This window comes from Castor canadensis, chromosome 5, assembly GCF_047511655.1.
Source record: "Castor canadensis chromosome 5, mCasCan1.hap1v2, whole genome shotgun sequence".
NCBI lineage: Eukaryota > Metazoa > Chordata > Mammalia > Rodentia > Castoridae > Castor > Castor canadensis.
Genome location: NC_133390.1, coordinates 154,561,657 through 154,578,006, shown reverse-complemented (window position 1 = coordinate 154,578,006; position 16,350 = coordinate 154,561,657). Strand labels below are relative to the sequence as shown.

Sequence of the window (16,350 nt, the reverse complement as noted above, 5' to 3'; positions counted from 1 at the left end):
GATAAGCAGAAACTAAAACAATATGTGACCACAAAGCCATCATTACAAAAGATTCTGCAAGGGATCCTGCACACAGAAAGTGACACCCAACTTAACCATGAAAAGGCAGGCAGCACCAAACCACAGGATAAGGAAAAGTAAGAAAGTAGAGAGTAACCTCAACTTAGGTACACACAATCAAACCTTCAAACAACTAAGACAACTAAATGACAGGAATCACCACATATCTATCAGTACTAACGCTTAATGTTAATGGACTTAATTCACCCATCAAAAGGCACTGCTTGACGAAATGGATTAAAAAGGAAGATCCAACAATTTGTTGCTTACAGGAGACTCATCTCACTGACAGAAATAAGCATAGGTTAAGGATGAAAGGCTGGAAGATTTACCAAGCCAATGGCCCCCGAAAACAGGCAGGAGTAGCAATACTTATTTCTGACAAAGTAGACTTCAAACCTACATTGATCAAATGAGATAAAGAAGGACATTCCATACTAATAAAAGGGGAAATAGACCAAAAGGAAATAATAATTATCAACATGTATGCACCCAATGTAAACGCACCCAATTTCATCAAACATACCCCGAAAGACCTAAAAGCATATATAAACGCCAACACAGTGGTTGTGGGAGACTTTAACACCCCATTATCATCAATAGATAGGTCATCCAAACAAAAAATCAATAAAGAAATCCAAGATCTAAAATATGCAATAGATCAAATGGACCTACTTGATGTCTACAGAACATTTCATCCAACCTCTACACAATATACATTCTTCTCAGCAGCCCATGGAACCTTCTCCAAAATAGATCATATCCTAGGGCACAAAGCAAGCCTCAGCAAATATAAGAAAACAGAAATAATACCGTGCATAATATCTGATCACAATGCAGTAAAAGTAGAACTCAACAACAAAAGTAAAGATAAAAATATGCAAATGGCTGGAAACTAAATAACTCATTACTTAATGAACAATGGATCATCAATGAAATAAAAGAGGAAATTCAAAAGTTCCTGGAAGTCAATGAAAATGAAAACACAGCCTACCGGAACCTATGGGACACAGCTAAGGCAGTCCTGAGAGGAAAGTTTATAGCCATGACTGCATATATTAAAAAGACTGAAAGATCCCAAATCAATGACCTAATGATACATCTCAAACTCCTAGAAAAACAAGAACAAGCAAATCCCAAAACAAATAGAAGGAGAGAAATAATAAAAATAAGAGCTGAAATCAACGAAATAGAAACCAAAAAAACCATACAAAGAATTAATGAAACAAAAAGTTGGTTCTTTGAAAAAATAAACAAGATCAATAGACCCCTGGCAAACCTAACTAAAATGAGGAAAGAAAAAACCCAAATTAGTAGAATTAGGAATGCAAAAGGGGAGATAAGAACAAACACCATGGAAGTCCAGGAAATCATCAGAGACTACTTTGAGAACCTATATTCAAATAAATTTGAAAATCTAAAAGAAATGGACAGATTTCTAGATACATATGATCATCCAAAACTGAACCAAGAGGAAATTAATCACCTGAATAGACCTATAACACAAAATGAAATTGAAGCAGCAATCAAGAGTCTCCCCAAAAAGAAAAGTCCAGGACCTGATGGATTCTCTGCTGAATTCTATCAGACCTTTAAAGAAGAACTGATACCAACCCTTCTTAAACTGTTCCATGAAATAGAAAGGGAAGGAAAACTGCCAAACACATTTTATGAAGCCAGTATTACACTTATCCCAAAACCAGGCAAAGACACCTCCAAAAAGGAGAACTATAGGCCAATCTCCTTAATGAACATTGATGCAAAAATCCTCAACAAAATAATGGCAAATCGAATTCAGCAACACATCAAAAAGATTATTCACCACGACCAGGTAGGCTTCATCCCAGGGATGCAGGGGTGGTTCAACATATGAAAATCAATAAACGTAATAAACCACATTAACAGAAGCAAAGACAAAAACCACTTGATCATCTCAATAGATGCAGAAAAAGCCTTTGATAAGATCCAACATCATTTCATGATAAAAGCTCTAAGAAAACTAGGAATAGAAGGAAAGTTCCTCAACATTATAAAAGCTATATATGACAAACCTACAGCCAGCATTATACTTAACAGAGAAAAATTAAAACCATTCCCTCTAAAATCAGGAACCAGACAAGGATGCCCACTATCTCCACTCCTATTCAACATAGTACTGGAATTTCTAGCCAGAGCAATTAGGCAAGAAGAAGGAATAAAAGGAATACAAATAGGTAAAGAAACTGTCAAAATAGCCCTATTTGCAGACGACATGATCCTATACCTTAAAGACCCAAAAAATTCTACTCAGAAGCTTCTAGACATCATCAATAGCTATAGCAAGGTAGCAGGATATAAAATCAACATAGAAAAATCATTAGCATTTCTATACACTAACAATGAGCAAGCGGAAAAAGAATATATGAAAACAATTCCATTTACAATAGCCTCAAACAAAATCAAATACCTAGGTGTAAACCTAACAAAAGATGTGAAAGACCTCTACAAGGAAAACTATACACTTCTGAAGAAAGAGATTGAGGAAGACTATAGAAAGTGGAGAGATCTCCCATGCTCATGGATTGGTAGAATCAACATAGTAAAAATGTCGATACTCCCCAAAGTAATCTACATGTTTAATGCAATTCCCATCAAAATTCCAATGACATTCATTAAAGAGATTGAAAAATCTACCATGAAATTTATATGGAAACACAAGAGGCCACGAATAGCCAAGGCAATACTCAGTCAAAAGAACAATGCAGGAGGTATCACAATACCTGACTTCAAACTATATTACAAAGCAATAACAATAAAAACAGCATGGTACTGGCACAAAAACAGACATGAAGACCAGTGGAACAGAATAGAGGATCCAGATATGAAGCCACACAACTATGAGCAACTTATCTTTGACAAAGGAGCTAAAAATATACGATGGAGAAATAGCAGCCTCTTCAACAAACCTGCTGGGAAAACTGGTTAGCAGTCTGCAAAAAACTGAAACTAGATCCATGTATATCACCCTATACCAAGATTAACTCAAAATGGATCAAGGATCTTAATATCAGACCACAAACTCTTAAGTTGATACAAGAAAGAGTAGGAAATACTCTGGAGTTAGTAGGTATAGGTAAGCACTTTCTCAATGAAACCCCAGCAGCACAGCAACTAAGAGATAGCATAGATAAATGGGACCTCATAAAACTAAAAAGCTTCTGTTCATCAAAAGAAATGGTCTCTAAACTGAAGAGAACACCCACAGAGTGGGAGAAAATATTTGCCAATATATACATCAGACAAAGGACTGATAACCAGAATATACAGGGAACTTAAAAAACTAAATTCTCCCAAAACTAATGAAACAATAAAGAAATGGGCATGTGAACTAAACAGAACTTTCTCAAAAGAAGAAATTCAAATGGCCAGAAAACACATGAAAAAATGCTCACCATCTCTAGCAATAAAGGAAATGCAAATTAAAACCACACTAAGATTCCACCTCACCCCTGTTAGAATAGCCATCATCAGCAACACCACCAACAACAGGTGTTGGCGAGGATGCGGGGAAAAAGGAACCCTCTTACACTGTTGGTGGGAATGTAGACTAGTACAACCACTCTGGAAAACAATTTGGAGGCTACTTAAAAAGCTGGACATCGATCTAACATTTGATCCAGCAATACCACTGTTGGGGATATACCCAAAAGACTGTTACTCCAGAGGCACCTGCACATCCATGTTTATTGCGGCACTATTCACAATAGCCAAGTTATGGAAACAGCCAAGATGCCCCAGCACTGACGAATGGATTAAGAAAATGTGGTATCTATACACAATGGAATTTTATGCAGCCATGAAGAAGAACGAAATGTTATCATTCGCTGGTAAATGGATGGAATTGGAGAACATCATTCTGAGTGAGGTTAGCCTGGCCCAAAAGACCAAAAATCGTATGTTCTCCCTCATATGTGGACATTAGATCAAGGGCAAACACAACAATGGGATTGGACTATGAGCACATGATAAAGCGAGAGCACACAAGGGAGGGGTGAGGATAGGTAAGACACCTAAAAAACTAGCTAGCATTTGTTGCCCTTAATGCAGAGAAACTAAAGCAGATACCTTAAAGCAACTGAGGCCAATAGGAAAAGGGGACCAGGAACTAGAGAAAAGGTTAGATCAAAAAGAATTAACCTAGAAGGTAACACCCACGCACAGGAAATCAATGTGAGTCAATGCCCTGTATAGCTATCCTTATCTCAACCAGCAAAACCCCTTGTTCCTTCCTATTATTGCTTATACTCTCTCTACAACAAAATTAGAGATAAGGGCAAAATAGTTTCTGCTGGGTATTGGGGGGGGGGAGCGGGAGGGGGTGGAGTGGGTGGTAAGGGAGGGGGTGGGGGCAGGGGGGAGAAATGAACCAAGCCTTGTATGCACATATGAATAATAAAAGAAAAATGAAAAAAAATAAATAAAATAAAATATCAAAAAAAAATAAATAAATAAAATGTGGAAAAGTGATGACAAGGCACATTTGAGGAACTTTACATGCAGAAACTTGACTCCTGTGATAAAATGGATAAAATGGACAAACAATACAATCAACCACAGTATATCCAACATGAAAAGCTTGTGAGTGACCCTAACCCTTGAAGGAAATTAAATTCATCATTTTAAAACTTCAAAAAACATTTTTCAGAGGTCTATTTGGAATAACATTTAAAGATGAATTAAATCCAATTTTCATGAACAAAAAATTATAATTTTCAAAAATTTAGAATGTTGATTGCATGTTCTCTTTTAGATGATTACTTGCGTGTGTGTGTGTGTGTGTGTGACCTGTTATTGAACCCAGAGCCCTGCACTTGTTAAGCAGGTGTTCTATCACTTGAGCTATGCCCTTGACCAGACGTTTACTCTTAATGTTCACCCTGACAAAGATCTCAGTGGATGTGATTATGCAGTTTCCATACATCCCTTATTATAAGGGAGCTTGTCCTTCTCTTCCTATATGTACTCTTCCTGCAGGCATGGAGAGGCTGATGACATAGGCCGTGTTAGAAGAAATTTGATTTTTAGGAAGTGATTATGAGTTGAGAGCTGTTCTTGGTTTTTCAGGAGAGGAAAATGACATGTATTTGTCATAGGAAGGGAGACTCAGGCCAATAGTAGGTCCTTGAGACAATGACCAGTAAAAGGGAAACACTGCTGTAATTAGCATGAATTTGTCTTACAGGTTGGTGGTGGCACTATCTTCAGGTACCTCAGGGGCATCAACAACACCCTCAATTGCTCCCCAGTCCTAGCTTTCCTCTTGGTAAAACTTCTAACTCAGAAAGAGGCTGAAGAAAGAGAGGTGACCATAGATAAACTTGAATTTCCAGGTGATTAATGTGTGGTGAGAGTCAGGATTGTTTTGGGTCCATCAGGAGACACTGTTGTGTCTGCTCATGGCCCCTTTGGAGCCTGGCCCACACTTAAACCCACATCCTCAGAGATTTGTTTTAGAGTGACACAGCAGGTGCCTGAGTCTGCTGGGCGAGGACTCAGATGTGTGCGCAAAGTCTCAGGTGGAAGAGAGATTGTGAAGAGGTTGAAAAGAGAAAGGAAGAGGGATAAGGCAACAAGGAAGGAGAAGGTAACAACTGTTAGGTGAAGAAGGCAAGAGACGGGATGATTCCCCTGCTTTTCTTCTTTTTTCATTACTGTCTTTTGATATCAAACGATCCATTGAGATATAGATGATACTTTTACCAGTGGTGAGCCTTGGGGTATTGAATTTGAGGTTGGAGAGCTGACTTCAAAATTCTGCTCTATGTTTGTAGACTTCTAGATTGTTCTGTAATAAGCATGAATATACTTTTGACATTGAGAATCAGAAAAAATTTAAAAAGAGCTGATCAGCTGAAGCAGAGGCCTTACCAGGGGTGATATTCCTACCTTGACATCTCTCATAGGCAGAGACATTCAGGGTCAGGTCTCCAGGGTCGGCTGACTGCACTCCATTTGGCAGGTGAGCACCATATCCTCCATGCAGGTAATGAGTTCACCAGGAGCCAGCTGGTGTGGCTATAGGACCCTCCTGGTTCTCTGTGGGGGTTGAGGCTGTTTCTGTCTGGGACACATTTCCATTCTCCAATCAGGTCACCTGGAGTCTCAGAACTTCTTCACCTAGCAGGTGACATTCACCACGTTCCCTACAATTGTGGGCTGTTGGATGACCTCCAAGATGGGTGGAACTGAAACAGCACAGGCAAAACTCTGACCTTATGGCCCAGCAAATCCCAGAGGGGCCCTGGAGAGCTAAGCCCCCAAACCAGGGCAAGAGTACCACCTGGGTCAGAGCTGGGCATGCACCTGCACATGGGGGCTTGGCTCACATTAGCTGCCTAAGAATTGCAGTTGCTATTGGTAAAATAAATGCAGCTACAAGCACAGTGCATGGCGCAGTGTAGAGTCCTCATGTGCAGGGTCAGAGCAGGCCTGCTAGGCATGAAGTTCCAGACCTTTAAGGCCCTGGAGCAAAGGCCCAGGCTTTGTGGCTAGGACTTGGGCTGGAAGTTAGGGTCACCTACCTTGGAGGATGTCAGACAAGTTGGCATTCCCATGAAGAGGGCCCCCTCCAAGGTAACATGGTCCTCTTTGCAGATGACCTGAGAGCAGATGTCCTTAGAGGCCAGTGCCACCTGGGCTATGCTGCAGACATTGTAGGAGATGCCCTTTCCCTTGTGGTCCATGCTGGTCTGGAAGTTGGAGAGCACATTCCCAGTTTTGAACCACTTAAGAGTGATATTCTGGGGTGAGAAGCCATGGGACTCTCAGATGAAGCTCACTCTCTGCTCAGGTGCGGCCCTGGTCTTAGGGCCCGATATCACAGGCGGGAGGGTGTCACTACAAAGGGCATTTATAGACAAGAGACATAATTGTGATGGCCACCACTCATGACAAACAGGGGACATTATGAAGAAACTTCCTAGGCATTATTTTTATTACTATTTTATTTCTCTTTTGTAGATCCACTGCTCTGGGCACAGGAAGGAAATTATCACTCTGTCTCATGTCTTTTATTAACCGCTCCTTGCTTGTTTCCCTGGGAGACTTTGCAAGTTTAGGGAATGTGTCTACAGATGGGGACACAGTGGACAACTGGGGGCCAGCAGGAATGCTGCAACTTTGCTGACCAGCTGAAGATGCGATGCGCACAATCCAGTGCTGCACCTGTGGCCTTTCCCCTTCTTGGTGGCAAGGAGGACAAAACAAGCCCCGGAAGCTTTTTGTCTTCATAACGCACCAGAGCTGCTTCTCACACAGGAATGCACAGTCCTGTCCTCAACCCAGACTCCATCTATCTGGAGAGCTCCTTGAAGGAACCTATGACTCACTCCATGTTTCTCTTTCTTTCACAAGTATGCCAGAAGGTCTAACCTATGCCAAGTCCTGAACTTGAAAGGAAGAAGCTAAAGGATGTTTTTTGAATCTGGGGCTTTTCCTTTGTCCATTTGGATTTGGGAACACAGGTCACCTAGTGCTGGGGAAGCAAAGGTGATTAAGTACTTGATTCCTAATTAATGATAAGTCCTCCAGTAATTACAAGACATCCATATACAGTTGCTCTGAGCAGACAGGGTCATTCCTGCTTCTCAAAGCACACACGTGGGTGATCAGATATAGGAGGCAATGTCCCTTTGCAGACAGGTTTCAGTGGTGTCTCCAATAGCTAATTATTAGCTAGCCCCTTCTCCAGTAGACCCTAGGTAGCAAATATCACATATAATTGTATGTAAATATTTGACTTGCCTCAAACTCTTTGTAGGGACAATAAGGAAGGTGTCATTTAAGAAGTGAAGTCATCATGAGACCAGGAGCCTGTACATGTCTTTAGATGAGGGACTGCACATAGTGGTTGGGTGACAGGAGGTGGCTCTGCTTGGTAAACGCTGCTCAGGGAAGGAGGCACATCACAGTATCTGGGAAAGCAGCTTGCATACCTCCCAGACGCTGAGACAGGTCCTTTAGGAAACACGTGCAACACCTCATGAGAGGGTAGCAATATCTCCCTGAACTGGGGACAAATGTCAAGCCATACTTGCCATCCCACTGGAAATTTTAGGTTTGTTGTGTTTTTCATATTTGCTGCTGGAGCACAGAACAACATTTGGTCAGGGGAGGGCTAGTGGGAATTTGCACTTGATAAGCACAATAGATGTGGCAGAGATTAGGGCTGCGACTCAGGCTGCTGGGGTCAAACTTGGCACCTTTCTTCCTCACAGGTCAGGGGCCATCTCTGAGCCCCAGTGCCCTCTCTCTAAAAGGGCTACAGATGGCCCCTCCCTCAAAGTTCTTGAGGAGCAAATGCCATGATGAAGATGTAGTATCTGGCACTCAGATCCTTCCTGTCCCCTCCACCTCTCTTCTTTCTCCTATTGGACATCATATAGGCAGATGCCATGGCACAGAGGGACCATCACTAGGAGTCATCAGATTGCTCACATCAGAGCCACTGCTGGTTGTGATTGCCTAGACATGGGATCCTCCCCGGGAACTCAGGGACTTTATTTGGGAAACCTTTAAAATAAAAATTTAGCCACTTTTCCTGCCTATGTCCATGGGTAGTAGGAGTGTTGATGTACCACATCCAGGATGGAAAGTGGTGATATCCATGTAAATTAAAACACATTCACTCTCTGGTCCAGCACCTCTTCCTGTGGGCATCTCCCTCCTGTGCGGGGTGATGGATGTTCAATGTCATCCATGGAAGTTCTGTTTTCATAGTCCAGGGTGGGAGCAAGTTAAGTATCTACTAACACGAGGTTGTGAAATGTCTTGTGGTATTTTCATAGGAAAAAAATATTTTCTAGCTGCCTGAACAATGGAGAAACTCTGTATGTTCTGATGTAGACTCCCATTAATGAGTAATAGAAATGCTTGAGTCTGGGGGAAGTTTTTTCAGTCACAAACCAGGCCCAGTCTCTGACTCTGCGGGGTTTTCTGAACTAATGAAGTGCTCGGGAATCCATGAAGTGCTGGCTCCCTGCTCAGTGGTTCAGCTAAGGAGCTTTTATTGAGCACCTGCTGTGTGCCTGGCTCCTCTGTGGAGCTGGTGTCTAACATATGCAGCAGGACCCTAGCCTGGAATCCGATCTAGGTTTTGGTCTTGATCATGGTGCTAACAGATCCTCTCACCAAGGCTAAGAGATTCAAAGGGAACCTGAGTCTTTTGGATTCCCAAAGGAATTCTCTATGTGACTCTAAAGGAGTTCTCTATGTGAGTGTGTCTGAAAGAAATAAAGAAAAACAAGCCCTGCCCCTCCCTCCCCTGGTTGTGCTGGTCCTTAAGAGAGGGAAAGGACATAGCTTGGTGGGAGAAGAGCCTTGGCCTAGGCTGCTCCCTGCTGTCCCCATGGCATCCAGAGTAGAGCCTGGCGCACAGTACAACCACAATGTTTGTGGCATAAGGAGAAATATTCCCTGGAGCTTTCAGGTGAGTGCTGGCCCTGTGGCTGGGCAAGTCACTCAAACTGTCAGAGCCTTCATCTGTGGAGCCAAAGGCTTGGCTGTGGAGCAGGCAGGCGAGGGGTGCAGATGTCCCCCCATTTACCAGCTGTGGAGCCTCGCACATGCAGGTCCTGTGTGGTTTGGGTTCCCTGATCACAGGTGGGAAATCAGATCATGAATGTGAGCACCACCCCTGCACCTGCTCCTTAGCTATTGCTACAGAACAGAGGGTGTTATTCTTGACCTGTTGTCATACCCGATGGCACAAAGGAAGCCCACACATACTCATCATGCACAGTTACGGTCCAGACTTAAATCCTTGTCTTCAGAGCTGCTTGCTTTCCGGAACTTCACACAGCAGTAGATGCTGTTGTCTGCTAGGGTGACATTACTGAGGTGGAAGGAAAAGTCCCTGTGCTTTTCTGTGTGATATCTGTAACTTGTATGGTGCGGGGGAAGTGACCTGTGAGTGGAAGATCAACTCTCGGCCTGGTCTCTCCCTCCTGAACCACTGCATGGGCCCCATAGGGAACATGGAGGTCACAGTGCAGAGTGGCCGTCTCTCTAGCAGGGACAGACACTGACTTGTCAGGCTGAATCAGCTGCAGCTCACCCTATCGGGCCACTCCTGGAGGGAAATGGAGCAGTTACTGTGCATCATGAGGGGTCCTGCAGGGTTCCTCAAGTTTAATCAGTGACTTTCAGTGATTGAGTGCACAATGCAAACAGGACTTGATCTCAGCACACTGCATGTGGATGAGGTTTAGCCTCACATGGGCCTGGAACAGGAGACAGTAATGCAAATGAAGAAACTGAGTTGGGTTTGCATCCCTGACCATGTCTGGAATTCTTATGGTTCATCCTATATTCTTTCCTCTCCAAGTTCTATCCTTATGGTTTTTTGTACTTCCTGGACCATGGCATTGGGAGGGTCATGTGACTGCTTTAGACCATGGGGATGTGAGCAGAGGTAGTGGGCACAGTGAGGGGAAAATTGACTGCAAGTCTGTAGATCAGGTTCTTTCTTCCACAGACTTCCACCAGGCTAGTAATGGGTTTGTGATGATATTGTACAGAGTTCCAAATACACAGTAACACACAGTTTACCTAAGAACTAAAACATTGCAGGGGCTTTATGCCTATAATCCCAGTTTCTCTGGAGGATCACATTTGGAGGCCAGCCTAAACAAAAAAGTTTGTGAGACCCCATTTCAATAATAAACCAGGAATGGTGGTATATACCTGTAATCTTAGCTACACAAAACGCTATAGGTATGAGGGTTATGGTCCTATGCCAACCCCAGGCAAAAAACTGAGACTCTGAAAAAATAACTAAAGCAAATAAAGGCTGGGGCATGGCTCAAGTGATACAGCACTGCTAACAAGTGTGAGACCCTGAGTTCAAACAACAGTACTGAAAAAAAGTGAGAATATTAAAAATATCCAGAAAGACATGTTTCATCACATCCAAGGTCCTCCAAAGATTCTCAGCTGAGTTCCTATCAGAAATGTTGGAGGCCAGTAGGCAGTGAGATGCTGTGTTTAAAGTGCTGAAATAAAAAAAAAAAATCCAGTGAATGAAGAACTCTGTACCTGGTAAAACTCTCCTTCTTTCATGGGGTTAGAAAATTCCATATTCCCAGATAAACAAAAGCTGAGGAGGTTATTACCATGATTCCTGCCCTGCAAGGAATCCTAAAAGGAGTCCTTTAGTGTGGAGTGAAGGATGCCAACAGTAAGTCCACTGAGAAGAGGAAATGGGCCACTTGTCCCTGGGGCACGAGGACAGGATCTGAGTGTTTTTGGTGCACTGTTAAATACTGGTAAATCACTGTTAATGTCACATACAGGCCTTTATTGTAAACACCCCTTTTCAGGTTTATTTTTCCTTTAAATATGCAAGTTGTGGGGGCTGGGTGATTTGACCCCTTAATTAGTTCCTTCCCTGGGGCCTCAGATGCCCTGAGCAAAGGACTAACAGCCAAGCAACACAGCCGCCCTCCTGCCAGCACCAGGTTCTTTAAACACTCCATGGACACCCTGAGGAAGTGACTGGACAACGACAGCTCACTGCCAAGCCCTGTTCCGACTCCTGAACACACTGTCCTAGCAAACAGCTGTCCCAGTCTTTGTACTGTCACAATCCTCAGTGAACTCCAGATGAGCCAACAGCCATTTCCACCCCAGTCAGAGGGGGAGCACTTCTGGTGGGCCAGGAGAAGGCCTGTGACTGGGACAGACACATGCCTTCATCTGTATAGGAGAATTTCATGACTGGTGAAATGAGGGACTTGCCATGGTTCATGCAAACATTTGTGTGAAGGATATCATGATGGATGCTGATACCCTTGTCACACTTCTTTCCTGGAGATATGAGCACAATCTTTAGGCTCACTTTGTGACTCAGACAGGAAGCACCCTCCTGTGCTGCCTGGTGTTGCAACATTAAGACATATAAATGCTTTTTACAGTGGTTTTTAAAAAATTTTTTTTCGTGAGACTGGGATTTGAACTCAGATCTTCACTCTTGCACAGTAGGTGCTCTACAGTTTGAGCCACACCTCCAGTCCATTTTGCAGTGGTTACTTTAGAGATGAGGTCTTGTGCACTATTTGTCTGGACTGGCCTAATCTATGATCCTGCTGATAGTCTCCCAAGTAGCTAGGATAACAGGCATGTTCTATCAGTGCCCGACTCTCCAGTGGTCTTTCCTAGCCTGCTTTCATTTTTATTACTAGTGGAGAAGCTGAGCTGGTGGCATGCAAAATGAAGATGAAGCAGCAGTGGTGGCAGCAGTGACAAGTGTGGCAGTAGTTTTTCTGGCAGGAGCAGCAGCCTCAGTAATAACAGTGACAGCAGAGCCAGCAGTGGCAGAATCTGCACTGGAGCCACTGTCTATGGCCCTGGCAGCTCTGGTAGCAGTAGTACAGCAGTAGTGACGGCAGAGGCAGTGGTAAAAGACAGAGTCTGGGAGAGGTCACTGAAGTCACAGTGGCAGTAGCACTAGTAGTAGCAGCTCTGATGACAGAGGCCAGGTTAAAAGCAACAAGGAACAGAAGCAACAGAGACAACAAAGAATGGAGGTAGAAAGTGAGAGAGGGCAGAGAGCAGAGGCTGAAGGAGTCAGAGGGCAGTGAAGATCCAGAGAGGGAGACACTGTGGGCTCTGGTCACTGGAAGAGTTTCAGGGCTTTAACATATGTCAATCAATGTTGAGGGTCTCAACCCCCAAGGCGCATAAAAGAGTAATAACACTAGAGGGCGCCACTTACTGTTGGTTGTTGCATGCTGAAGTTACTTGAGAGAACCTCACCATCCAGGGCCTGGGATATCTAGTACTGAAGATCCATCCCTCTCCAACAGGATCCCTATCCGAGTAGAGCAGAAGGACCCCAGTCATCTGATTGGTAAAAAAAGGTTTATGAGGAAATGAACATCTCCAGTGTCATTGAAAAAATTTAAAACATCCCAGTTTCCTTCCACCTCAACATCCCCACAAGCAGAATGAAGGCACCATTGAGTCAAAAGGTGCAGCAGTGTAAGAAGACTGGCCCTTGGTACAAGTTCCCCTCCTTGCCTTCCTTGAGCTGAGACTCGATACATTCAGATATCCTAGTGGAATCCCCTCACAACTTTGGCTTGTGTACTCTGCACAGGCCCCAGTAAAGGCACTAGCCCAGTGGTTTCTCTCTCCTTGTGTCTGTTTTGGTTTGCCTCCTTGCTGGGAGTCTCCTTAAATGGCCTCCTGCATGGCAGTGGAGGCAATAGAACTATTTCTTAAAGAACCTATACACCCAGTGTCACATAACAAATGCTTTAACTTCTCCTGTGATTTCCACAGCTCTGGTGGAGTGCTACTTAAAGGGTCCACCAGGGAATGTAACCTTCCCCTCACACTCACACTGATGACATCAAGGGTGATGAGAATGGGATCAGTCTACACCCAGGTGTCAAGCCCCTAGGGGATGCCCTTGAGTGATTGTCACTCCCTAAATCACTCTCCATTTGGCTCCACCCTTTGGGGAGGGCTCTCTGCCCTGCTGGCATCTTGTGCTCTGTTTCAAGCAGCTTTCTGTTGTCTTTCAGAGTCCTCTAACACTCTCCTCCTTACAGAGCTGATCCCGTCCCAGTTCCAGTAATGCACCCTAAAATACCACTTCTCATCCACAACCATGCATGAGGGGGCCACATAGCTATCATGTCAGGCATCCAGAGTCCCTGCACATGTGAATTTGGTGTTTTCGGTGTTACACTGAGTCATTTTATTTGAGAGGGAAAAACTGCTTGTAGGAGTGGAGTTCCCTGTGGTGCTGAGGAACCTGGGGCTTGGTGTTAACCTGGAAATCCGAGAGGATCAGAGGGCTGAAGAAGGGGTGGGTGAGTCACCTACAGTGTTCAGCGTGTGGCTGCATGGCACTTGAGAGACAGAGGTGATTCATTCTCTTCCCTCTTGACATCAGGTGGTCCCCATCCCTAGGACAGTCCTCCATGACACCTGCTTGATGTCCACACTGCAGGTCCACAGCACTTCTCTGCTGTATCTCTCACTGCCGTCACTCTCCATTTCTTGACACTATCCTTGGATCACATCCATAGGACAGGAGGCTCATTGTAAACAGAGAAAAGGGGAAGGAACAATTTGATCCTCTCCTCCAGATCCCCAAGGCAGTAATGTGAGACTGAAAATGTCCCCTGGGCAAGTGCTTAGACTTTTATGTGCTGCTACCCATTGGCATGCTATGAGTCTCTTCCTAAAAATTAAATTTTCGCAAAATAACAACTATTTTGTGGGTTGTTTTTGGCAGTGCAAGGGTTTGAACTTTGCCTCATGCTTGTAAGACTGGCGCTCTTTCCACTTGAGTCACTCCACTAGCCCACAAAATAACAACTTTAGAAGAAAAAGTGGAGACCAATATTGCTCTCCTGGGCATAGACATCAGCATCTAGAAGGTTGATTGTGACACTCTGGAGACAGGCTTCTGAACACAACAGGGCCCACTGGAGACCATCAGCAGCTTCTCACACAAGTGTGCACAGAGAGGGGGAGAAATCTGTTCTGTAGCCTTGTATTTATAGTTACAAGTCAAGAAAAGATATTTTAATAGAGTAAAATTATGGGAAAGGATAGCTTATCCAGTGTTCAGGGCCGTCCTATGGAGAGGGGTACGTGGAGACACAAAGTCTTCATTATTCTGCTTAACCTCTTAGCCTCTTGAGGCAGAAACTGAAACCACTGGGCAAGTGGCTAAATCCCTAATACAGAAAAGATGGGAGAAAGACTTATGCTTTAGACACCTGTGAAGCAAAGGAAACACAGAAACTTTACATCTTGTGTGCTGAGCTTATGCCACATCTACCAGACGTGATGCTAAAATTATTCATTGATTTAAAAATCATTCATGGGTATAAAAATCAATAGTAATGAAATAAATTATGTATATATAATATTACAGTGTAAATATATAATAAGTTGTATATGCAGACACATTATATATAAATATTTAAATCAGAGTTCTCTAGTTTGACACAATTTGAAATCCCAAGTTTATATATTAAATTTGTACACTAAATGTTTTTTGAAAGAAAATAGATAAAAATGGTAGTAAAAACTTTAGTGATACTAGAACATAAGTTTGGAAATTGAACAAATCCATTTTCAAAATTTCATGCACTTAATGAGTACAGTGGCTCAAATTATAATTACACTTAATTTTAACACTGTGACCCCATAATCTACAGAAGGTAACTAAACACAAAATAGAGGAAAATTATGTATGCCTCACTTTATCTGCAGAGCTGCCTAAATTTCCCATAGTTGTAATATACAGACATAGGTACTCTACTGTAATTAATGTAAAGTTAAAATGAAAGTAAGTTTTTGGCAGTGACAAATTGGTTTGATGAATGGAACACTCTAACCTCCAGTTAAAACAGTGAATATAGAAGATTTCAAGATGGCTGAATAGAGGTACCCAGGACTCACTTGCTCCTCCATAAAGAACAAAGCAACAGGTAAATAGATGCATTTGAGGAAAGTGATGTCAGAGAATGCATGAAGTCAACAAGGGAGAGATTAAAACCTCCTAAGACTTGGTGACCTGCATTGATAGCACAGAAAGATAAACAAAATACCTGAGCTATGTCCACCCTGACTCCCAGTCTGGAAGAAAAGAATCTCAACCATTGTGGGAAAGGAAGGATGGGAGAGTCCCAGCAAACTCCATCACCACAGATGCCAGCAATCAAAGTTACTGGAAAGTTTCTCAGTCCCCACAGGCTTGCAGCCTAGTTAGGGGGCAGCATGGAGTCTGCCTCTTTTTGGGGAAGGGACCCATGTCATCTGTCCACCAGATGTAGCTAAGTGGTCTTAAGAATGGAGGCAGTGTCTGAATTCCTACTGCTCTAGGAGTAAAAACTCCCTGCATGTCCCCATCTCTGGGACTCCACTGACATCTACCATCCTGGGACAGGCAGTTGTAGGTTCACAAATTTAACTTAACCCAGCAGAGCAACTGTGACATCAATACACAAACATACTCTGTGCCTTGCATTTCAGAAGACAGGTGTTTCAGTAGAGGGGAACAGTGTACCATCTTTAAGAACTAAGAGATGCAGATTGTTGTTTGCTGAGATCAAGGGCTTGCATGGCTATCTAAGTATGGACATGGGCAAATACCAAGAGAGGAAGTATGTGCCACATGGTCCCTTCTACCTCTCTTACTCTATGCCATGTCTGAGGTGTGTCTGCCATACAGGTTCACATCTAATGTCACGTGGGATCTCTGTGGTTCTCACTGCTGTTCAGTGGGGT

General features: G+C 43.3%; 1 pseudogene; it reads right to left on the bottom strand.

Annotated features, from left to right (window-relative positions):
* Positions 1-5,994: 5,994 nt before the first annotated feature.
* The window catches only part of LOC109694371 (signal-regulatory protein beta-1-like), a 67,215-nt pseudogene continuing 56,859 nt past the window's right edge, over positions 5,995-16,350 (bottom strand).